The sequence below is a fragment of the Danio rerio genome, chromosome 14 (assembly GCF_052040795.2).
Source record: "Danio rerio strain M-AB ecotype USA chromosome 14, GRCz13ab, whole genome shotgun sequence".
In the NCBI taxonomy this organism is placed as follows: domain Eukaryota; kingdom Metazoa; phylum Chordata; class Actinopteri; order Cypriniformes; family Danionidae; genus Danio; species Danio rerio.
The window spans coordinates 4,173,137-4,192,826 of NC_141034.1; the positions used below are offsets into that span (position 1 = coordinate 4,173,137).

The 19,690-nt window shown below is 35.7% G+C and overlaps 1 protein-coding gene and 1 long non-coding RNA gene across 2 annotated transcripts in view; one reads left to right on the forward strand and one right to left on the reverse strand.

The window, feature by feature from the left end:
• Positions 1 to 19,690, forward strand: part of LOC147833832 (uncharacterized) — an 863,518-nt gene that overhangs the window by 123,994 nt on the left and 719,834 nt on the right. The window lies entirely within an intron of this gene.
• LOC147833833 (uncharacterized) lies at positions 12,500 to 18,358 on the reverse strand. Its single transcript, XR_015507230.1, has 3 exons — positions 14,949 to 18,358; positions 14,539 to 14,878; positions 12,500 to 14,501 (listed from the first exon to the last, which is right to left on the reverse strand). It is a non-coding gene; the product is annotated as an uncharacterized LOC147833833 (long non-coding RNA).

Consider the following 19,690-nt stretch of genomic DNA (forward strand, 5'->3'; position numbering starts at 1 on the left):
CTATTGTAATGTATTACATTTTATTCTTATCTATTCTTTTGTGATCTATTCTATTCTATTTCATTCTAATATATTCTATTCTATTCCATTTTAATCCATTCTAATCTAGTACATTCAATTTTAATCTATTCTATTCTAATCTATTCTATTCTTATCTATTCTAATCTATTCTGTTGTAATGTATTCTATTCAATTGTGATGTATTCTATTCTATTCTATTCTATTCTATTCTATTCTATTCTGTTGTAATGCATTCTGTTCTAATCTTTTCTATTCTGATCTGTTCTATTATATTTAAATCTGTTTGATTCTATTGTAATGTATTCTATTCTTTTCTATTCTGATCTATTCTATTTTTTTCAAATCTATTCTATGCTATATTAATGTATTCTATTCTATTCTATTCTATTCTATTCTATTCTATTCTATTCTATTCTATTCTATTCTATTCTATTCTTTTGTAATGTATTCTATTCTAATCTAATCTATTCTGTTATTCTATTGTAATGCATTCTAACATATTCTAATCTATTCTGTTCTGTTCTATTCTATTCTATTCTGTTGTAATGCATTCTGTTCTAATCTTTTCTATTCTGATATGTTCTATTATATTTAAATCAGTTTGATTATATTGTAATGTATTCTATTCTTTTCTATTCTGATCTATTCTATTTTTTTTTTCAAATCTATTCTATGCTATATTAATGTATTCTATTCTATTCTATTCTATTCTATTCTATTCTATTCTATTCTATTCTATTCTTTTGTAATGTATTCTATTCTAATCTAATCTATTCTGTTGTTCTATTGTAATGCATTCTAACATATTCTAATCTATTCTGTTCTGTTCTATTCTATTCTATTCTATTCTATTCTATTCTATTCTATTCTATTCTATTCTATTCTATTCTATTCTATTCTATTCTACTGTCAAGGGTGTCCTGCTTTCTGTCATGCTGCGATTGTGGATTCAGTTCATGTTTGTCCTGGGTGTTTCTGGTGCAGATATTCAGTTTGAAATCTCTCAGTGTGTTTCCGCTGGCTCCGGGTCCCTTGTGTTCACATGACAGGCCCCTGAGGGAGGCCGACTTTGTTATTCTTTGTCTTTGAGTGTGTGCAGACTTTCTAGTGTGCACTCTTTAGTGTGTGTGTGAGAGAGAGAGAGAGATGTGACATGTGAGCCGTGACATGAACACACACACACACATTACAGCTCAAGCGTGTTTGGCATTTGACGATGCGGAATGTCACTCAAATACAGACTATAAAAGTAAATTGACTTTACAGGCCCTCTAAAACCTTTCAAGCACTTTGAATGTTGCGGTAATTAATGATGACTGTAAAACTCTGACGGCACTTCATTACGGTGGACGAGTGGATGTGGGGACAGATGGAGTCTGTGATGTTTTCATTTTCATTATTTTACATTTAATGCTTGTGATCTGAGTGTAATGAATTTGTTTGAGCTTTATGAGAAGGTTGAGCATTTACAAAAGATCTAAATACATTCATTCATTCATTTTCCTTAAGCTTAGTTCATTATTTATCAAGGGTCACAGCGGAATGAACCACCAACTATTGCAGCATATGTTTTTCGCAGTGAATGTGCTTTCAGCTGCAACCCAGTACTGGAAAGAAAACTGTTACTGTTAAAAAATCATTGCTATTTTTTTGTACATTTTTTACATTCGAACGTATATGTTAAAAAAAAAAAAAAAAAAAAAAAAAAAAAAATATATATATATATATATATATATATATATATATATATATATATATATATATATATATATATATATATATATTACAAAGCATTGTATTAATACATCTTGTGGGCTGTTGTATTTGCATTTGAGGTTGGGTATATGGTAATGTTAGATGATAGTTGTCATGTGTCCTCTAAATACATGTTTCAAAAAATGTATGGCTGCGTTTTTATTATACAGTATTTATTTTGATAATTTTGAATCTTGCACCTAACAAACATCCTAATTTAGGAAAAAAACTAAAACTAATACTAAAACTAATAAAAACTAAATTAAAACTAAACAATTTTAAAATATAGAAACTAATAAAAACTAGTAAATCTGCCTCTAAAAATGAATTAAAACTAACTTAATACGAAAATGAAAAGTTAAAACGAAATGAAAACCAAAACTACTGAAAAATCCAAAACTATTATAAGCTTGGTCCTCTACAGGAATCTTGATCTATTCCTCGCCTAAAATAAACCCCAAACTTCCAGATGATATTTGGTGCTTTTCACACTGCCACTGCTTTCTTCAATCTCCATCATATATTCTTAATGAGATTTAAATCTGGAGATTGAGCAGGCCACTCGAAATCATTATAAAATTATCCTTGCACCAAGCTTCAGTGGATTTGGATGTGTGCTTTAGGGTGATTGCAGGAAAGTCCAAAGATCATCAATCTTCATTTGTGCATTGTAAGCATCACAGTGTTTGCCAATATGGTATAATTCCTCAAATGATGTCCTTCAAGCACTCAATATTTCCACTCCCAACTACAACAAAGCATCTCTAATATTGCGTCAAAGTTTTTTTTTTAACTATTTATTTGTTTGAAGGGGGGAGGGGGGTATTAGCGACTTAATTGTTTTATGTTCAGGCCACTTAAATTTGTAAAATCTAAAGAGTTATCTTAAAGTACAGATGAAAACTAAGCATACTGATTTTGTTAGCGCACACTGCTAGTTTTGTGGTGAACAATTCATTTGTGCATGAAAAATAATTCATAAAAAAATCATTTGCAAAAACTTGTAATTTCCCAATTGAAATCTGAAAATGCGTTTCCTGTTTGTTTTCTTTTCAATTCTCAGATTACGTCTGTCTGAGTTTTGACAACAAACAGAAATGGTTAGGAGGAGGAGTCTTTTAGATTGTAATAATTCTCCCCAAACCCCATTCCCCATCTTTCTGAATGAAATGCCTACTTTACTACATCCAATCAGCTCGCAGTAGAAAAAAACAAGCCACGCCCACTGTTTTCTCATTTGATATTCTGTTTTTCTAGGAACTGTCACACTACAAAAACTAAAACAAAAAAAAAACAAAAAAACGTTGCAGCTTTTGGTTCATGTGGACTTTAATTTCTTCATGCCGCCTCAACACAAACTGATTGAGTACAGTTTCTAGGTTAAATTAACACTAGGCCAGTATAACGCCAACAACTTTTGTTCTTTTTCCACACTAATGATACTTTAAAGAACATATTATCAACAAAAAGTGCATAACTTTTTGCGCAGTTCTTTGTTCAACATCAAATAAATACCACAACTTGATGTGTGTGATTTGTTGTGATGTAATGGATCACACTACGGTTTTTGAGTCTTGGATCGGTCTACTTTTCCGATCAGCAAAAAAAGGGAGGATACAAATGTCATTTGCTTTCCAGTCATACAAAAATATTCCTGCAAAAAGCATTGCTTTTAACAAACAGATCTTAGAACCAGTAATTAAATTCATAATGGAGAAAAACCAATGGAGAAAAACTGTAATGCAGACTAAACAAACAGTGACAGAAAACACCTTTAATTAATAACCTAAGAAAGCATTTAGGTAGGTCCCACCACAACTTCTGTCATCATTATAATTTACAGGAAAGCAAAAAATTTTCACGTGATTTGAAAGATGCAGGTGGCGATCTCTGCAATTGTCATAAATGTTGGATTAACCTACAAGTTCGAAAAAGTTGTTAATCCACAGGTCACGTGCATTCCGAACTGTGGGTTGTGATCCATATGGATCAACTGTGATCTGTTACACAGCTAATGATTTGTACTGAATACCTATTTCAAGAGTTCACACTTAGATATTGCTTGACAACTGTTAGCAGGTTTGGCATGCTGTCCCGGGAGAGAACCCTGAGCTCGGAGATAGTTGAGCCCAGGGCTCCCGCCAGGTCCATAGAGCATGTGAGGGGAGTACGAGATCAGGTGGTTCTCGAGAGCTCCCCTTTTTTAAAGGAGAAAAGGAGGAGAAAGGGGGTGGATGGGGGGGGTTTCTTCGGAAAACGAAGATAAGGGAGTAATATCTAGCTAGACTATTTATAGTACGTTAGGATAGATCTGATTGGCTAACTAATGAGTGTAGATAGGCGGCCAGCTGCAGTCAATTATATCACGTGCTCCTCTCGAAATTAGTTTAAAAACTTCACTTATTTCCATACAGACACCTATTCTACTGTGGTCAGTTTGCTCATAGCTGTCTTTGGTGTTGTACTAGATAAAAGCAATGCAAAATCAAGGTAAATGGATGTGCTCGCAGTGCACTTTTCTCTTACATTTGCTTTATAAAACACTTTTGGATGTTTAGGTCAGCGTTTTGCTGGTGATCTCTATGTCAAGCTCCGCCTTCTCATGGATGTGCACGAAAATGACATGCATCTGAAACGTACAATAAAAAGTAACCTAAGAAATGTATTTCAGATCTGCGAAAATGTAGACAGCGCCCTCTAATGGATTTGTCTTCTGAAAAGTGCAACAAAACGTACCCGGAGCAACAAATTTTACATTTTGCAAATAGGCCGAGACATGTACTGTATTTTCAAAGAGTCTGTGCTGGTTGTATTCAATGTTACTTTGGAGATTACGTTACGCTGCTCATTAGCCTTGCCTTTTTTGTCTTGTACCCAAAGAAACACCACTAATCCACAGGTCAAAAAAAAATCCCCAGTCACACCATAAAAGCGTTCATCCAGAACTTCACAGCTCTTCCCAAATAAATGTTAAATATTCAAGTCAGCCTTTAATGTCCTTCACGGTCAAAAAGCAAAGGTGTTCAGAAAAGCGTCCTAGCATAAAGGCCAGGCTTGTCTACTGTTCTTCTTATCCTCGGCATTAGAATGTCCTTGCTGCTTTCATCAGGTTATCTGGCAAGTCTTTGACAGTAAATGATGTTTTTTCCTCAGTTGCTTTGATCAAACATTTTATTCCTCTTGATGATATTGTGTGCCTTTTTCTTCAACACCCTCAAAGGTTTTCTAGTGAAACGCATTAGAGACTGATGAATGAAGCTGCCAGCCGTGGAAATGTTAAGTCTTCTTGCAACTTACTAATGAAATAAAAGAATCTGCTTTATTGCTTTTGTGAGACGTGTTTTGATTGGTCCATATCTGCTACTCAGGTTTAAAGGGGTGCTATTATGCTCTTTTACAAAGTCTTGATTGTGTTTTGAAGGGTGTACTAGAACATGCTCTCATGCTTGGTGGTTCAAAAAAGTAGTATTATTTACAATTTACATTTATTGCAATACTTTTCTTCCCAGCCTGGCACAAACAGCTTGATTTGTTCTAGGTTTTATTAAGCCCCGCCTCTAAAAAAAAAAAAAAGTGATGTGATTGGTTGGCTGTCCCAGTGCATTGTGATTGGTTAACAGCTTAGAAACACAAGCACATTACATAAAAAAAAATCAAAACTTCCCAGTGTTTTTGATTAAATAACTGGTTGCAAACATTTAAATACATACAGTTTAAGTCTAAATGATTCACCCTCCTATGAATTATGTTTTATTTTTCAATATTTCCCAAATGATGTTTAACAGAGCAAGGAAATTTTCACAGTATGTCCTTTAATATTTTTTCTTGTGGAGAAAGTCTTATTTTTTTTATTTAAGCTAGAATAAAAGCAGTTTTAATTTTTTTAAAGTCATTTTAAGGTCAATATTATTAGCCCCCTTAAGCAATATTTGTTTTTGTTTTTCTGATCATCTAATAATTCTGTCATGGATTAAACTTATTTACGTGCAACAGCTCAAGCTAATTAAGTCTAGTTATTGAATTTCAAAAGGATTAGGAGTTTTTTAAAAAAAGTGGATTGTCTCGATCTTTGGGGGGTTGAAAACTTTTGATTGGAACTGTAGATCTTTATGAATGCACTAAACAAACACACAGTGAGAGCGCGTGTGGACAAGGCTGACTGAACATAATGCACACACACAGTCTGTTTGAAGGAAGTAAATGAAGAAGGGAAGGTTTGAAAGAAAATAAAAGTGCAGCGGTGGCAAACAGCCAGAGCTGAGCTGTGACTCTGTACAAATGAACATTAATGACGGAGAAATCAATGACGAGTCACAAATCAATGCAGAAAAAAGGCGTTTGACTCCTTCAAGGTCCTGTCGATGTTCTTAAATACATCTGAATTAGCCCTGTTTGTTTTCATTCATATTCTACAGCTTGTATAGAGGCAAACAAAAAGCTGCTGTTTAAATAACTGGAGCGGCGTCTGTGTAAAAAAATAATGTCCTTCAGAGATTAGATTTATAGATCATAGACTATCCACAGCAAGCTAATATCTGCTGTACTGTACTATAAAATACACTGAGATCATTTAGTTAATGCATTACTCTCACCAGTCCTTACTCCTTATTTGCATCTAACACCCCAGTTTGTCACGGAGGCGTGAATGAAATGTTCATGAGTAAAACTGCTGAACTGCAGGTAAAGTCACCCAAAATTACGGGAAACTCTTACATGAAAGCACTTCATGTAAACACCTTAATTATATTATTGTCTATTAACCACTTAAACTCTGACGTCATCGACTTTCGCTTTTTAGATTTAAAGGGCTAGCGTTGCACCAGACCCCCGTAAGTGGTTTCGTTTGAAAGTGTAGAATCTATATTGTATGCACATATGCATCACTTTGGTTTTTATTCTACTGTATAAAAGTTATTTACACTTAAATACTCAGTATTTTGGATTGTTTTGAACATTGGTTCATTTTCATATTTTTTCATATGACATATTTATAAGATATAGCTCAAATGAAAGCTCTTGCCGGTGCTCATACAGTTCTAGAATTCTTTTTACTGAATTATATTCATATGCCAAACAGTTGTTGAATGAATCGCGGTGTTTCTATGGCGCAGAAATGTAAACAATACATTTATGATCAATAAGCAGCCCCAGATAGCACAGACAGCCGTCATCTCTTACCTTATGCTGTGCCCTTCAGGGCCATTCTCCTCTATTTTTGAGGTGATGTGCATAAGAAATCTTTTTATATGTCTGACGTGGTCCAAACACAGTGAATTATATTTGATCAAACAAAAGAATAGTGAAATATGTAAACAAGGATTGGTTCCTGTGGCTTGTACAGCACCTTTCATCAGTTGGAATGCAATTACTTTTGCATAGATTATGGTGGAGACATTTTTCTTATTTCCTATGATTACAGACATGTGCAGAAATCACCAAAATTAATTACAGCACGCTAGACCACACAGAACCTAAAAGGTACACTTTCAAATTTGAGTTTATAAAAAAAATACAAAAATTGCCTCTTTTTTTAGGTGTTTATTATAACACAGACAACATATACAGTTATTTTAAACACTTTCAATAGTGTTTTATGAAAATCCAAAGGGTTTTCTTTAAAATGATACCAAATTTTTGCATTTACACCTCTGCATGTGGATTTGGTAAGCTTTTAAATTTGGGTAGGCAAAATCCAGGCGGAAATCCCCAAATAGCAGCAGAGTTTAAGTGGTTAAGGTAAATAACTAGATTACAGATTTCCTTGTAAGTCTGTTGTGTCTGCATTGGTTAGTTAAATAAAAAAAGCCTCTTATTTGTCCAAGCTGTCTGAAAGGAGTGTATCTCTCTATCAGGCTTTTTCTGGGATCGGTGGAGTCTCGTTCAAAGGGAATGGGAAATGCTGTTGGCAGAGTCTGGTCTCCTGGTAATGCTGGACCTCTAACACGAGCTGACATGGACGTCTGCCGCTGTAAACTGCCTCATCCTGCTTACTGAGCCTCGTAGAAAAGCTTCTCATTCATAGCCATCTCTCTCTCCCTCTTTCTCTGGTCTGGGTTCTTCAATAATTCCTGAAGACTGGTCACACATGGACAGATGCTGCTTCATGACCTGCTGGAAACCACGACCCATATATACACCTGTTATATGGCAATGAATGCAAATCACAGTCATGCTATACAAGATCATATTGGTTATTTATGCAGCTTTTATTTTGAATAATAGCAAAAAATGGGCACATTTATAAAAAAAAATTATAACAATTTGAAAATATAGTTAAAGTCCTTGTTTATTTTTTCCCACAGTTTCTGTTTAACGAAGAAATTTTTTCAATACATTTCTAAACATCATAGTTTTAATAACTCATTTCTAACAACTGATTTATTTTCTCTTTGCCGTGATGACAGAAAATAATATTTGACTAGATATTTTGCAAGTCACTTCTATACAGTTTAAAGTGACATTTAAAGGCTTAACTAGGTTAATTAGGTTAACTAGGCAGGTTAGGGTAATTAGGCAAGTTATTTTATAACGATGGTTTGTTCTGTAGACTATTGAAAAAATATAAAGCTTAAAGGGGCTAATAATTTTGTCCTTAAAATGGTGTTTAAAAAAAAAACTGCTTTTATTCTAGCCAAAATAAAAACAAATAAGACTTTCTCCAGAAGAAAAATATTATCAGACATACTGTGAAAATTTCTTTGCTCTGTTAAACATCATTTGGGAAATATTTCAAAGGAAAAAAAATTCAAAGGAGAGCTAATAATTCTGACATTAACTGTATGTTTAATTAATTTTGTTTTTGTTTATATATGGTCATATATGGACACGCACACTTGGGCAAACTTTTCAAAACTTCAAATGTATATAAACATCTTAATAATAATAATAATAATAATAATAATAATAATAATAATAGTAAAATAATAATAATGAGCAGATATATATAAATACACACACACACACACACACACACACACATCTTCTTCTTTGGCCTTAGTCCCGTATGGTTGCGGGGTCGGCTCTTTGGAACAAGTCCTCCATTTAGACTTGTCCATATGATAACGACTTTTTTCACACATTCCGGCAGGCCTGTCGTCTTGGCCTCTCACCCTCAGACACTCATACACTACAGAAAATTTAGCCAACCCAATTCACCTGTACCGCATGTCTTTGGACTGTGGGGGAAACTGGAGCACCTGGAGGAAACCCACTCGAACACAGGGAGAACATGCAAACTCCTCACAGAAATGTCAACTGAGATTCGAACCAGCGACCCAGTGACCTTCTTGCTGTGAGGCAACAGCACTACCTACTGTGCCACTGCTTCCATATATATGGGCGAAGCAGTGGTGCAGTAGGTAGTGCTGTCACCCTCACGGCTCAGTTGGCATTTCTGTGATATATATATATAAAGTTCAAGTCAGAATTATCAGCCCCCCTATGAATTTTTGTTGCTGTTTTTTAATATTTCCCTTATTATATTTAACAAAGCAAGGAAATTTTCACAGTATGTCTGATAATGTTTTTTCTTCTGGAGAAAGTCTTATTTGTTTTATTTCGGCAAGAATGAAAGCTGTTTTTAATTTTTTAAACACCATTTTAAGGACAAAATTATTAGCCCCTTTAAGCTAACTTTTTTTTCGATAGTCTATAGAACAAACCATCATTATACAATAACTTGACTAATTACCCTAACCTGCCTAGTTAACCTAATTAAGCCAGTTAAGCCTTTAAATGTCACTTTAAACTGTAGAGAAGTGTCTTGAAAAATATCTAGTCAAATATTATTTACTGTCATCATGGCAAAGATTAAACAAATCAGTTATTAGGGATGAGTTATTAAAACTAATATGCTTAGAAATGTGTTGAAGAAATCTACTCTCTGTTGAACAGAAATTGGGGAAAAAAATAAACACTGGTTCTAATAATCCAGGGGGGCTAATAATTCTGACTTCAACTGTTTATATATATATATATATATATATGTGTGTTTTTAGATGCAGTGGGTAAGAGAATGCAAAAGGCCTGCAAAAAATGTTAATAAATAAAAAAATCACCTGCAACAAACAAAAACTAAAAAGAAGATAAACTCCAGAAATCACTCAATGACTTGTTGACGTGATTGTAAACCATGAATATATCAACCATTTCCTATGCATAACCTCATGTTTTTAAACCATAAATTACTTTTTAGCCATTTATTTTTCATTGCTAAACCTGTATATGTGTTTTATTTTACACTTGCTAATACATTACAGGTGACGATTATTGGGTTAAATGTTCAGGATACGACTTCATATATTGTTATATTTCCGCACTTTGCAAAAGGTCAGTGGCGCTCATTCATTTATTAGTTTTCTTTCAGCATAGTCCCTTATTTATCAGGGATTGTCACAGTGGACTGAACCAACAACTGTTCCACCATATGTTTTGCGGAGCGGATGCCCTTCCAGCTGCAACCCAGTACTGGGAAACACCCATACACTCTCACATTCACACACACATTCATACACTACAGCCAATTTAGTTTACCCAATTCCCCTATAGCGCATGTCTTTGGGCTGTGGGGGAAACCAGAGAACTCCACGCCAACACGGGGAGAACATGCAAACTCCACACAGAATTGCCAACTGACCCAGCCAGGACTCGAACCTGTGACGCTGTGGTGACCCCTAATAAATAAAGGACTAATCTGAAGGAAAATGAATGAATGAATGAAAATGAATGAAAACTAAAACTCGGCAGTGGGAATAGACATGAAGAAAGCAGGCAGAGGGAGGGAATGTGATCTGCAGGATATAAAAATATTTAAAAAAAACAAGCTATTTCATGGTAACAGGAGTTCACAATCACCTCTGAGACAATTAGCGATTGTGACAGGTGAGGATCTATTTCTGCCGCTGCTGATGTCACATTTGATTTCACAAACGATCAGAGATTTTGATTGAGCAGAACAGCGAGAAATAAAGTATGAATAAAACATGACGTGCTGTTCAATTCTAGCAATGTCACATAACAATGATTCCCTGATGAAAGATGCAGCGCAGACGAGGTTAGGGCTCCAAGCTTTTGGGACAATAGGCTTTTGTTAATAATTGATGCTGTATTTATTCGGAACAACCCACTGATTCTTGAGAAACGAGGGAAAAATTAGGCGTTCAAATGAAATTAGTCCAAAGTTTTGGTGCAGTTTGCATATATTACATTGAGTGACCGCAAGCTTTAGTGAATGACTTTATAAATCATGTTGCTTTTTAAAATAAATGGTGTGCTTTTTAACAAACGATCCTGAAAATAAACTCAAAGATTCTGCAAGAATGTCAAATAGTACAATTGCTGTTAGATTCTATAATAATAAATATACTCTACAGCAGTGGTCATCAAACTTGTTCCTGAAAGGGATTTTACCTTCAACCCTAATCAAACACACCTGAACAAGCTAATCAAGCTCTTACTTGGTATACTTAAAACATCCAGGCAGGTGTGTTGAGGCAAGTTGGAGCTAAACCCTGCAGGGACACCGGCTTTCCAGGACCAGGATTGGTGACCCCTGCTCTACAGTAAGATTCCGTAAGTTAATGTACTTACTAACATAAAATAAGAATGAATACTTGTACAGCATTTGATCATATTGATCATAGTTAATGACAAATTCACCAACTATTACACAGAATGAAAAAAAAAAATGATTAATTGGATTTACTGTATTTTAAGGTAAGAAGTTGCAAACAATTTATATGGGTATATGGAATTTCCAAACCATTGCAGAACAAAGGAGATCAGAGAGAGAGACTCCAGCTTGGCCCCATGCTGATCCACAGTATTCAAGTGTTGTCCTGCTCCTGCCCCAAAAGCCCACAGGTAAACATTAGTAGTTTTATTTTTGCCCTGCTTCTTCTCACAACTCTGTTATTTGTTTCACTCGGTTCTCTTTTGAATGTAAATAAAAGAAACGGAAAATAAACTAAGATATTTTGTTTTGAGTTTAATTAATTAATAAATCATCTTTATTTCTATAGCGCATTAACAATGTAGATTGTGTCAAAGCAGCTGAACATAGAAGTTCTATTGAAATGTGTCAGTCCAGTTTTCAAGTTCACTTTAGTTCAGTTCAGTGTGGTTAAATTTTCACTGCTAAAAGTCCAAACACTGAAGAGCAAATCCATCAATGCACAGCTCCACAAGTCCCAAACAAACAACCCGGGCTCATTCTGAAAACGTAGTCCTGCGGAGGTTTCTGGAGGCCGCGAAATACATCGCGGAAGGTATGTATTTGTGCAGTTTTTGTTTTCGCGTAAAGCCGCCAAAGGCCTCTGTCGAATGACCGTCTGTCCAACTGACTAAATGACTGAATGATTGACTGGGCGACCCGCCAATCAGCCGACCCACCCTCCTCCTCTTTTCCTAAACCCAAGCAACGATTTACAAAAGCCGTCCAGAAAACGAAAAGCCCTCGTCTGTGAGGCGACAGCACTACCTACTGTGTATATTCAGGGCCACAAAATGCCATTGTTGTGTAAAGGATATATATATATATATATATATATATATATATATATATATATATATTAGGTGGATTTTGATTATGGTAATTGTTTATTTAGTTGTATTTCCAGCATATAAAAACTTAAATATGAAATAAAAATGTGTTGGATAACTATTCAAAAGATTGATTGATTGATTGGTTGATTGGTTGGTTGGTTTGTTGGTTGATTGGGTGATTGATTGACAGACTGACTGATTGATTGATTGATTGATTGATTGATTGATTGATTGATTGATTGATTGATTGATAAATTGACCACACACAAAACATTTGCAAATAATCTGGATTAAATCACTGGAGTCCCATGATTTTTTCCCCCCAGAATATTTTAATGCTTGGACAAAATTTCTTCTTTCATCAAGATGTTTTTCTTGATTAATTTGTGTTCTCAAGATGAAAAAATGCTTTAAGGGTTCGAAATTTAATTCAATTCATCTTTATTCCTATGGCTCTTTTACAATGTAGATTGTGTCAAAGCAGTTCATCATATGATGTAGGGATAAAAAAATGATTACTGATTTTCATTTTTTGGGTGGACTATCTCTCTTAAAATGATAAGCATAAGTATCACCTAAAATGTCAAATTAAAGCTATGAAACCAAGAAGAATATGTGTGAATTGAACTGAAAAGAAGCCCTTCCAGATGAAGTACATTAGCAGACTTTACGATCTGAGAACGGGTGGTTATTGGAATAAATGACTTATAAAAATGTAATTTTGATAGAGAAAAATGTTTTAATGTGAAAGGCATTAGCAATCATCTTCTGTGAGCACTGAAATTGAAATGTGGCTATTTTTTTTTTCAAAACTAATTGCAGGTACGATTGTTAGACACAAAGAAAATATTCTCAGCCTCTTGTCTTTACCTTTGGACAAGGTTATAAAAAACACACTTTGTGTGTGTCCTCATGTTCCGGTCAACTCTGTTACATCAGCTATAAAAAAGGCACAACAAAATGTACAGCATTGATAGAAAAAGCATGTGACTTGCTCCTAGTGATGTCACTTCCTCTGGTGGAAAACACTGAAAGGTATTGAGACATGACATTATTCTCTCTTCATTTGTGCAAAATGTTTAGGATTTAACAATAGTAAATTAATTATATGTCAATTCTGTTATTGGGATATTTCACTTTAAAATAAATATAATATGATGAATGTACATAAAAATTGTGTTTTAGACGTGCCTTGTGGTACAGTATCTGGTTTAATGGCAGTATCTTGGCAGTATGTCAACTTTGTTACCATCAACTCTGTTACTCCGTTACTATCAAGTCTGTTATCATCAGCTCTGTTGCTGTGTTACTGTCAACTCTGTTATTGTCAACTCTGTTACCGTCAACTCTGTTACCTCAACTGTTAACATCAACCCTGTTACTGTATTCCCGCCAACTCTGTTAACGTCAACTCTTTTACCGTAATCTTTGTTACTCTGTTACTGTCAACTCTGTTACCATCAACTCTATTACTCTTTTTCCATCTGTTAACGTCATCTCTATTATTCTGTTACTGTCAACACTCATACCACCAACTCTGTTACCGTCAACTCTGTTACCGTAATCTTTGTTACTCTGTTACTGTCAACTCTGTTACCATCAACTCTGTTACTCTTTTTCCATCTGTTACCGTCTTCTCTATTACTCTGTTACGGTCAACACTGTTACCACCAACACTGTTATCGTCAATTCTGTTACCGTAATCTTTGTTACTCTGTTACTGTCAACTCTGTTACCATCAACTATGTTACTCTTTTACCATCTGTTACCGTCATCTATATTACACTGTTACTGTCAATACTGTTACCACCAACACTGTTAACGTCAACTCTGTTACCATCAACTCTGTTACTCTTTTACCAGCTCTTGCCGTCATCTCTATTACTCTGTTACTGTCAACACCGTTACCACCAACACTGTTAACGTCAACTCTGTTACTCTATTTCTGTCAACTTTGTTGCCATCGACTCTGTTACCGTCAACTTTGTTACTGTCAGCTCTGTTATTCTGTTACTTACAATTCTGTTACCATCAACTTTGTTACAGTCAACACTCTACCATCAACTCTGTAACCATCTATTCTGTACTATTAACTATGTTACTGTCAACTCAGTTGCCGTCAACTCTGTTACAGTCAACTGTTACCATTAACTCTGTTACTGTGATCTTTGTTACCGTCAACTCTGTTATCATCAACTCTTTTACTCAGTTAACGTCAACTCTGTTACCATCAACATTGTTACTTTGTTAATGTCAACTCTGTTACCGTCCACTCTGTTATTATAAACTCTCTCTGTACCATCAACTCTGTTAGTGGCTTAAAAAGCTTAATTTAAACAACAACTAATAACATTCAAACTTTCACATTTGAGTATTTTGCATTATTGGATTCATTTTACTGTAAATAATACATAAGGTGAATATCACAATGAATAATGACTTCATATCAGGGTCAGACTGGCCATCTGGCAATTTTGGCAAAGGGCCGGACCAATTTTTAAATGTGGGCCGGTGAGTTTTTAAATTTTTTTCAATATGCATTGTTTTTAATTGCGGACAGCTTTTATCTCTTACTAGATGTGATATTATGATGATGATGATAAAAATAATAATAATAATAAATGTTAAGCATTTGGCCCAATCGGCAACTGCTGCCTGGTTTCAAGATGGGCCAACCCAATCTAAGGTTACCCGGACATAATCAAAATCTGGAAAGAATGTCATATTATTTCACCATCTTTACACCAAAATAAACAGTGAATGTGCGTGTCCGTGGGTGGGGCTGTGTCGGTGTGGTAATGTGGGCTGGTGTGGCAACAGTGCCAGGGCTGAATTTTTGTCCCAGTCCGCCCCTGCTTCATATTGATAGAGAATAAAAATGAAATGCTTTATTGTGGAGGACATTAGTGATCGTTTTCAATGAACTCTGAAGGTGAAATGTGGCTATTTTGTTTTCAAGACTAATGGCAGGTAGGATCATGGGACAACGCAAAGCAAAATGTCCTCTTGTCTCTATCTTTGGACACAGATTCATCCTCTCCAAGCTTAAAACGCAACAATAATGGAAGTGGAAAAGCAAGAATTGATCTGTGTTAAAAGCCACTCATGAGGCGAGGGTCCGTTTGTCTGTGTAGAGGCGAGCAGCAGGTAAAAACGGCATCTGGAAGAGCTCCAGTGGACATTAACAGCAGAGAGCAGGTCTGACCGCCACCGAAAATACATCATTAGCTCGTTCTTCACAGTTCTTCTCAAACATTAGAAACAGTCCAGTGCTCTTTTCCCCGAGGAGATCCCGCTGAACACCGAGCCAAAGCCATTAACAATGATGCTTAACACCACACACCATAACACAACTCAACAAATATGAATATAATCGCTCAAAGACATTAATGTTGACTGTAAAAATACCATCGTAATACTCATTGGAAAAACTGTTCATTTGTTAATGGTGTTCGGGATTAAATATTTGTACTACTGTGATATTACAGAACATTTCTCATTCACTGTTTTAAAAGAATAATAGAGTGAAAGTACATAAAATTGTGTCAACTCAGTTACAGTCAACACTGTTAGTGGTTTTTAAATAAAAAATTTCATTGCACACTCACCAATTTATTAGGTACGTCTTACTAGTACCAGGTTGGACCCCCTTTTGCCTTCAGAACTGCCTTAATCCTTCCTTGGTTCAACAAGGTACCGGAAATATTCCTCTGAGATTTTCCTCCATATTGACATGATAGCATCACACAGTTGCAGCAGATTTGTTGACTGCACATCCATGATGTGAATCTCTCAAGTCTCCTATTCCATCACATAGCAAAGGTGCTCTTTTGGATTGAGATCTGGTGACTGCCATTTGAGGACAGTGAACTCATTATCATGTTCAAGAAACCAGTCTGAGATGATTCACGCTCTATAACATGGTGCACTATCCTGCTGGAAGTAGCCATCAGAAGATAGGTACACTGTGGTCATAAAGGGACGGACATCGTCAGCGACAATACTCAGGTAGGCTGTGGTGTTGACACAATGCTCAGTTGGTACTAATGGGCTCAAAGTGTATCAAGAGTACATCCCCCAAATTATTACACCACGACCACCAGCCTGAATCATTGATTCAAGGCAGGATGGATTCAAGCTTTCATGTTGTTGATGCCAAATTCTGACCCGACCATTCGAATATCACAGCAGACTCATCAGAGCAGTCAACGTTTTTCTAATCCTCTATTGACCAATTTTAGTGAGCTCATGCCAATTGTAGCCTCAATTTCCTGTTCTTAGCTGACAGGAGTGGCACCCGGTGTGGTCTTCTGCTGCTGTAGCCCATCCGCCTCAAGGTTAGCTGTGTTGTACGTTCAGAGATGCTCTTCTGCATACCTTGGTTGTAAGAAGTTACAACCCCCATTCTGATGCTTGGACTAAACTCCAGCAGATCGTCTTGACCGTCTAAATGCATTGAGTTGCTGCCCAGGGATTGGCTGATTAGAAATTTGCGTTAACGAACAGTAGGATAGGTGTACCTAATAAGGTGGCTGGTAAGTGTGAGTTAACCAAATCAAACGTTCACATTTAAGCATTTTGCATTATTTAACATTAATAATGGATCCAGTTTAACATTCCAGTTTAAAACAAAATAAATTGAAAATGCTTGAAATTTGGATTGAGTCCACTACATTTACCTCGAAATTCCCTCAAACACAGGCTCATGCCTCATTCTGTTCTGAATCTGTTTAACTCTTTTTTTTACAGGACACAAATGGAGATGTTTAGATAAATGTCTCTGCTTATAAAATGAATAGGACAAATACATGTGAAAATTGAGGTGTAATTAAAGGGACAGTTCACCCTAAAACGAAAATTCACTCACCATTTACTCACTATTAAACCTTTCAGATTTTCTTTGTTCTGTTACATTCAAATCAAGACTGAAATAACATCTGTTTAGCTGTGCCTTTATTGAATGAGCACTGTGCTATGTCCGACAGATCGCACTGTTTTTTTCTTCTTTTTCATCGTTTTTAATCTGTTTTTAATCACTTTTATTATTTGTTTTTATTTTTTTATACTTGTCTTTTATTCCTGGTTATGTAAACCACTTTGAATTGCCACTGTGTATGAAATGTGCTACAGTAAAAAAAAAACTTGCCTTGTTAAAGATAAAAAGAAGATATTTCGAGAGATGTTAGAAAACCTTTGACTTGCAAAGTAAGACAAACAACAATTATGTAAGTAACATAACTTCTTTTGTGTTCAACAGAAAAAAGAAACTCAAAAAAATAAGCGTAAGCGCAATTGAGCGTAATGCTAATGGTCTAATCCGATCCAATGATCTATGCTAAGCTATGCTAAAAGCGCTCTTGTAAGATCCAGAGATTGGCTGAATGGATTAAAAATGGTTAAGCTTAAACTATTTAACTCAACAAAAGCTCATTCTGAAAATGTAACCCTATAAACATTTCTAGAGATCGTGAATTATGTAGCCAGAGGTACGTATAGGTGCATTTCGTCTTGAAAAACAAACAATATGGGGCGATATGACGGCGTTCCTTTTTGTGCTTACCAGTGAACCGCTTATTTCAATGTGGATGGCTTTTCCGCTGTTAGCAGTTTGTCCAGTGGCTCGTCATGTACGTTGGAGGATTTGAGATGCAGAGAGGAGATGACCGTGATGACATGGTTCAAGTCTGGCAAAGAACAGTTCTAGAAAGCAGATAAGACAAAAACAAAACACAAAAATAAAAATAAAAACAAGTAAATAAGAGGGTGAGAATGTGGTAAAATCGAAAAGCATGGTAAAAATCTGTCGGCTGTGAGGTCTTTTCTTTTTCTGGATTGCTTTTTAAAACACTATTGGTTGGGTTTAGGAAAGGGGCTGAGTATGGATATCAGTCAGTCCATCAGTCAGTCAGTCAGTCAGTCAACAGCGGCCTCTGGTGGATTTGCATGAGAAGAGCATGTGCGAATGGCACTTGCAAGAAAAATTTGGGACCTGATAAACCGTAAACAGCTGCCTCTGGCGGATTCCCGAAAGCAAAAACTGAGAAAAAAAAAAAAAAAACGTTGTTCCTGGGACATATTTTACACTCACCAGAAATGTATTTAGGGCTACATTATAAGAATGAACCTGGGTTAGTTTAACTCTAGTCGAGTTAATATAAAAGTGAAGGGTTCCTTTAAACCACCAGCTGAAAAACAACAAGAGTCAAAGCTCTGAATGCTTCGGGTGCAGAGACCTCATATAAACCACAGAAAACTGAAGCTCAGGATCACGCAGGAGGTTAAAGAAGTTTCACCTGTGGGGAAATAAGTAAAAAAAATCCTCCAGTATCTCTGAGGTCTAACAGCAGTGTCCAAATAATAAAAAAATTACGTTATTTAAAAATCACAAGTCCTAGTTCATTTTTAACACCTCTAATCTTTACTACATTCAGCCAGTATTTAATTAGATGCTGCTGTTTCACATGTGAACAGTCTGAAAAAGTATTGTAGTATATTTTAAGTTATCTTTTGTGAAGATTGTTAGATGTTACAATTACAACAGCAATAACACCGACCGCGTGTATGTATAATTAGAAGGAGCTGTACAATATAAGTGATTATTTTGAGTTCCTCTACTCGTGTAATCATCTTAAATGACTTAATCAATAAAAGCAATCAGTCTAAATTGAGCACTAACGTAATTACTCTGCGTATCCCGAACGCTGTGATGTAAAGTGGATTAGAGGTATATCTAATCATAAGAGACACAATTTGGAAATAACAACTCAATATCTCATAAATCTCCATCACATTTTTCTGGCACGTCCTAAATCTCTTAAGACGTTTTTTTCTCTCTCTCTTCATTTACGTGTTGGGCGAGATGCCCGGAAAACTGCAGCAGTCCCTGTCCTGCTGTGATGAGACCGCATGTGTTCAAACTGCTCAACATTAAATCTCAGATAACTGCTGCTGCTGGAAACCCACAGCCTCTGATGCTACATTTCATTAGGAGGACCGCAGGCTCTTGTTGATCTTGCAAACAATTTCACACAAAGATCACTAATTAGCTATCTATCTGTCTGTCTATTCATCCGTCCATCTATTTAGCTTTCCATCCATCTATCTAGCTATCTATCTATCTGCCTATCTATCTGTCTATTTATCTGTCCTTCCATCCAACTATCTACCCATGTACTCTCTCCATCCATCTATCATATCAATCCATCTATACGGATACTGTATCCATTCATTTATTGCATCCATCCATCCATCCATCCATCCATCTATCCATCCATCCATCCATCCATCCATCCATCCATCCACTGCATCTATATATCTATCGTATCCACCTATCTATCTATCTATCTATCTATCTATCTATCTATCTATCTAT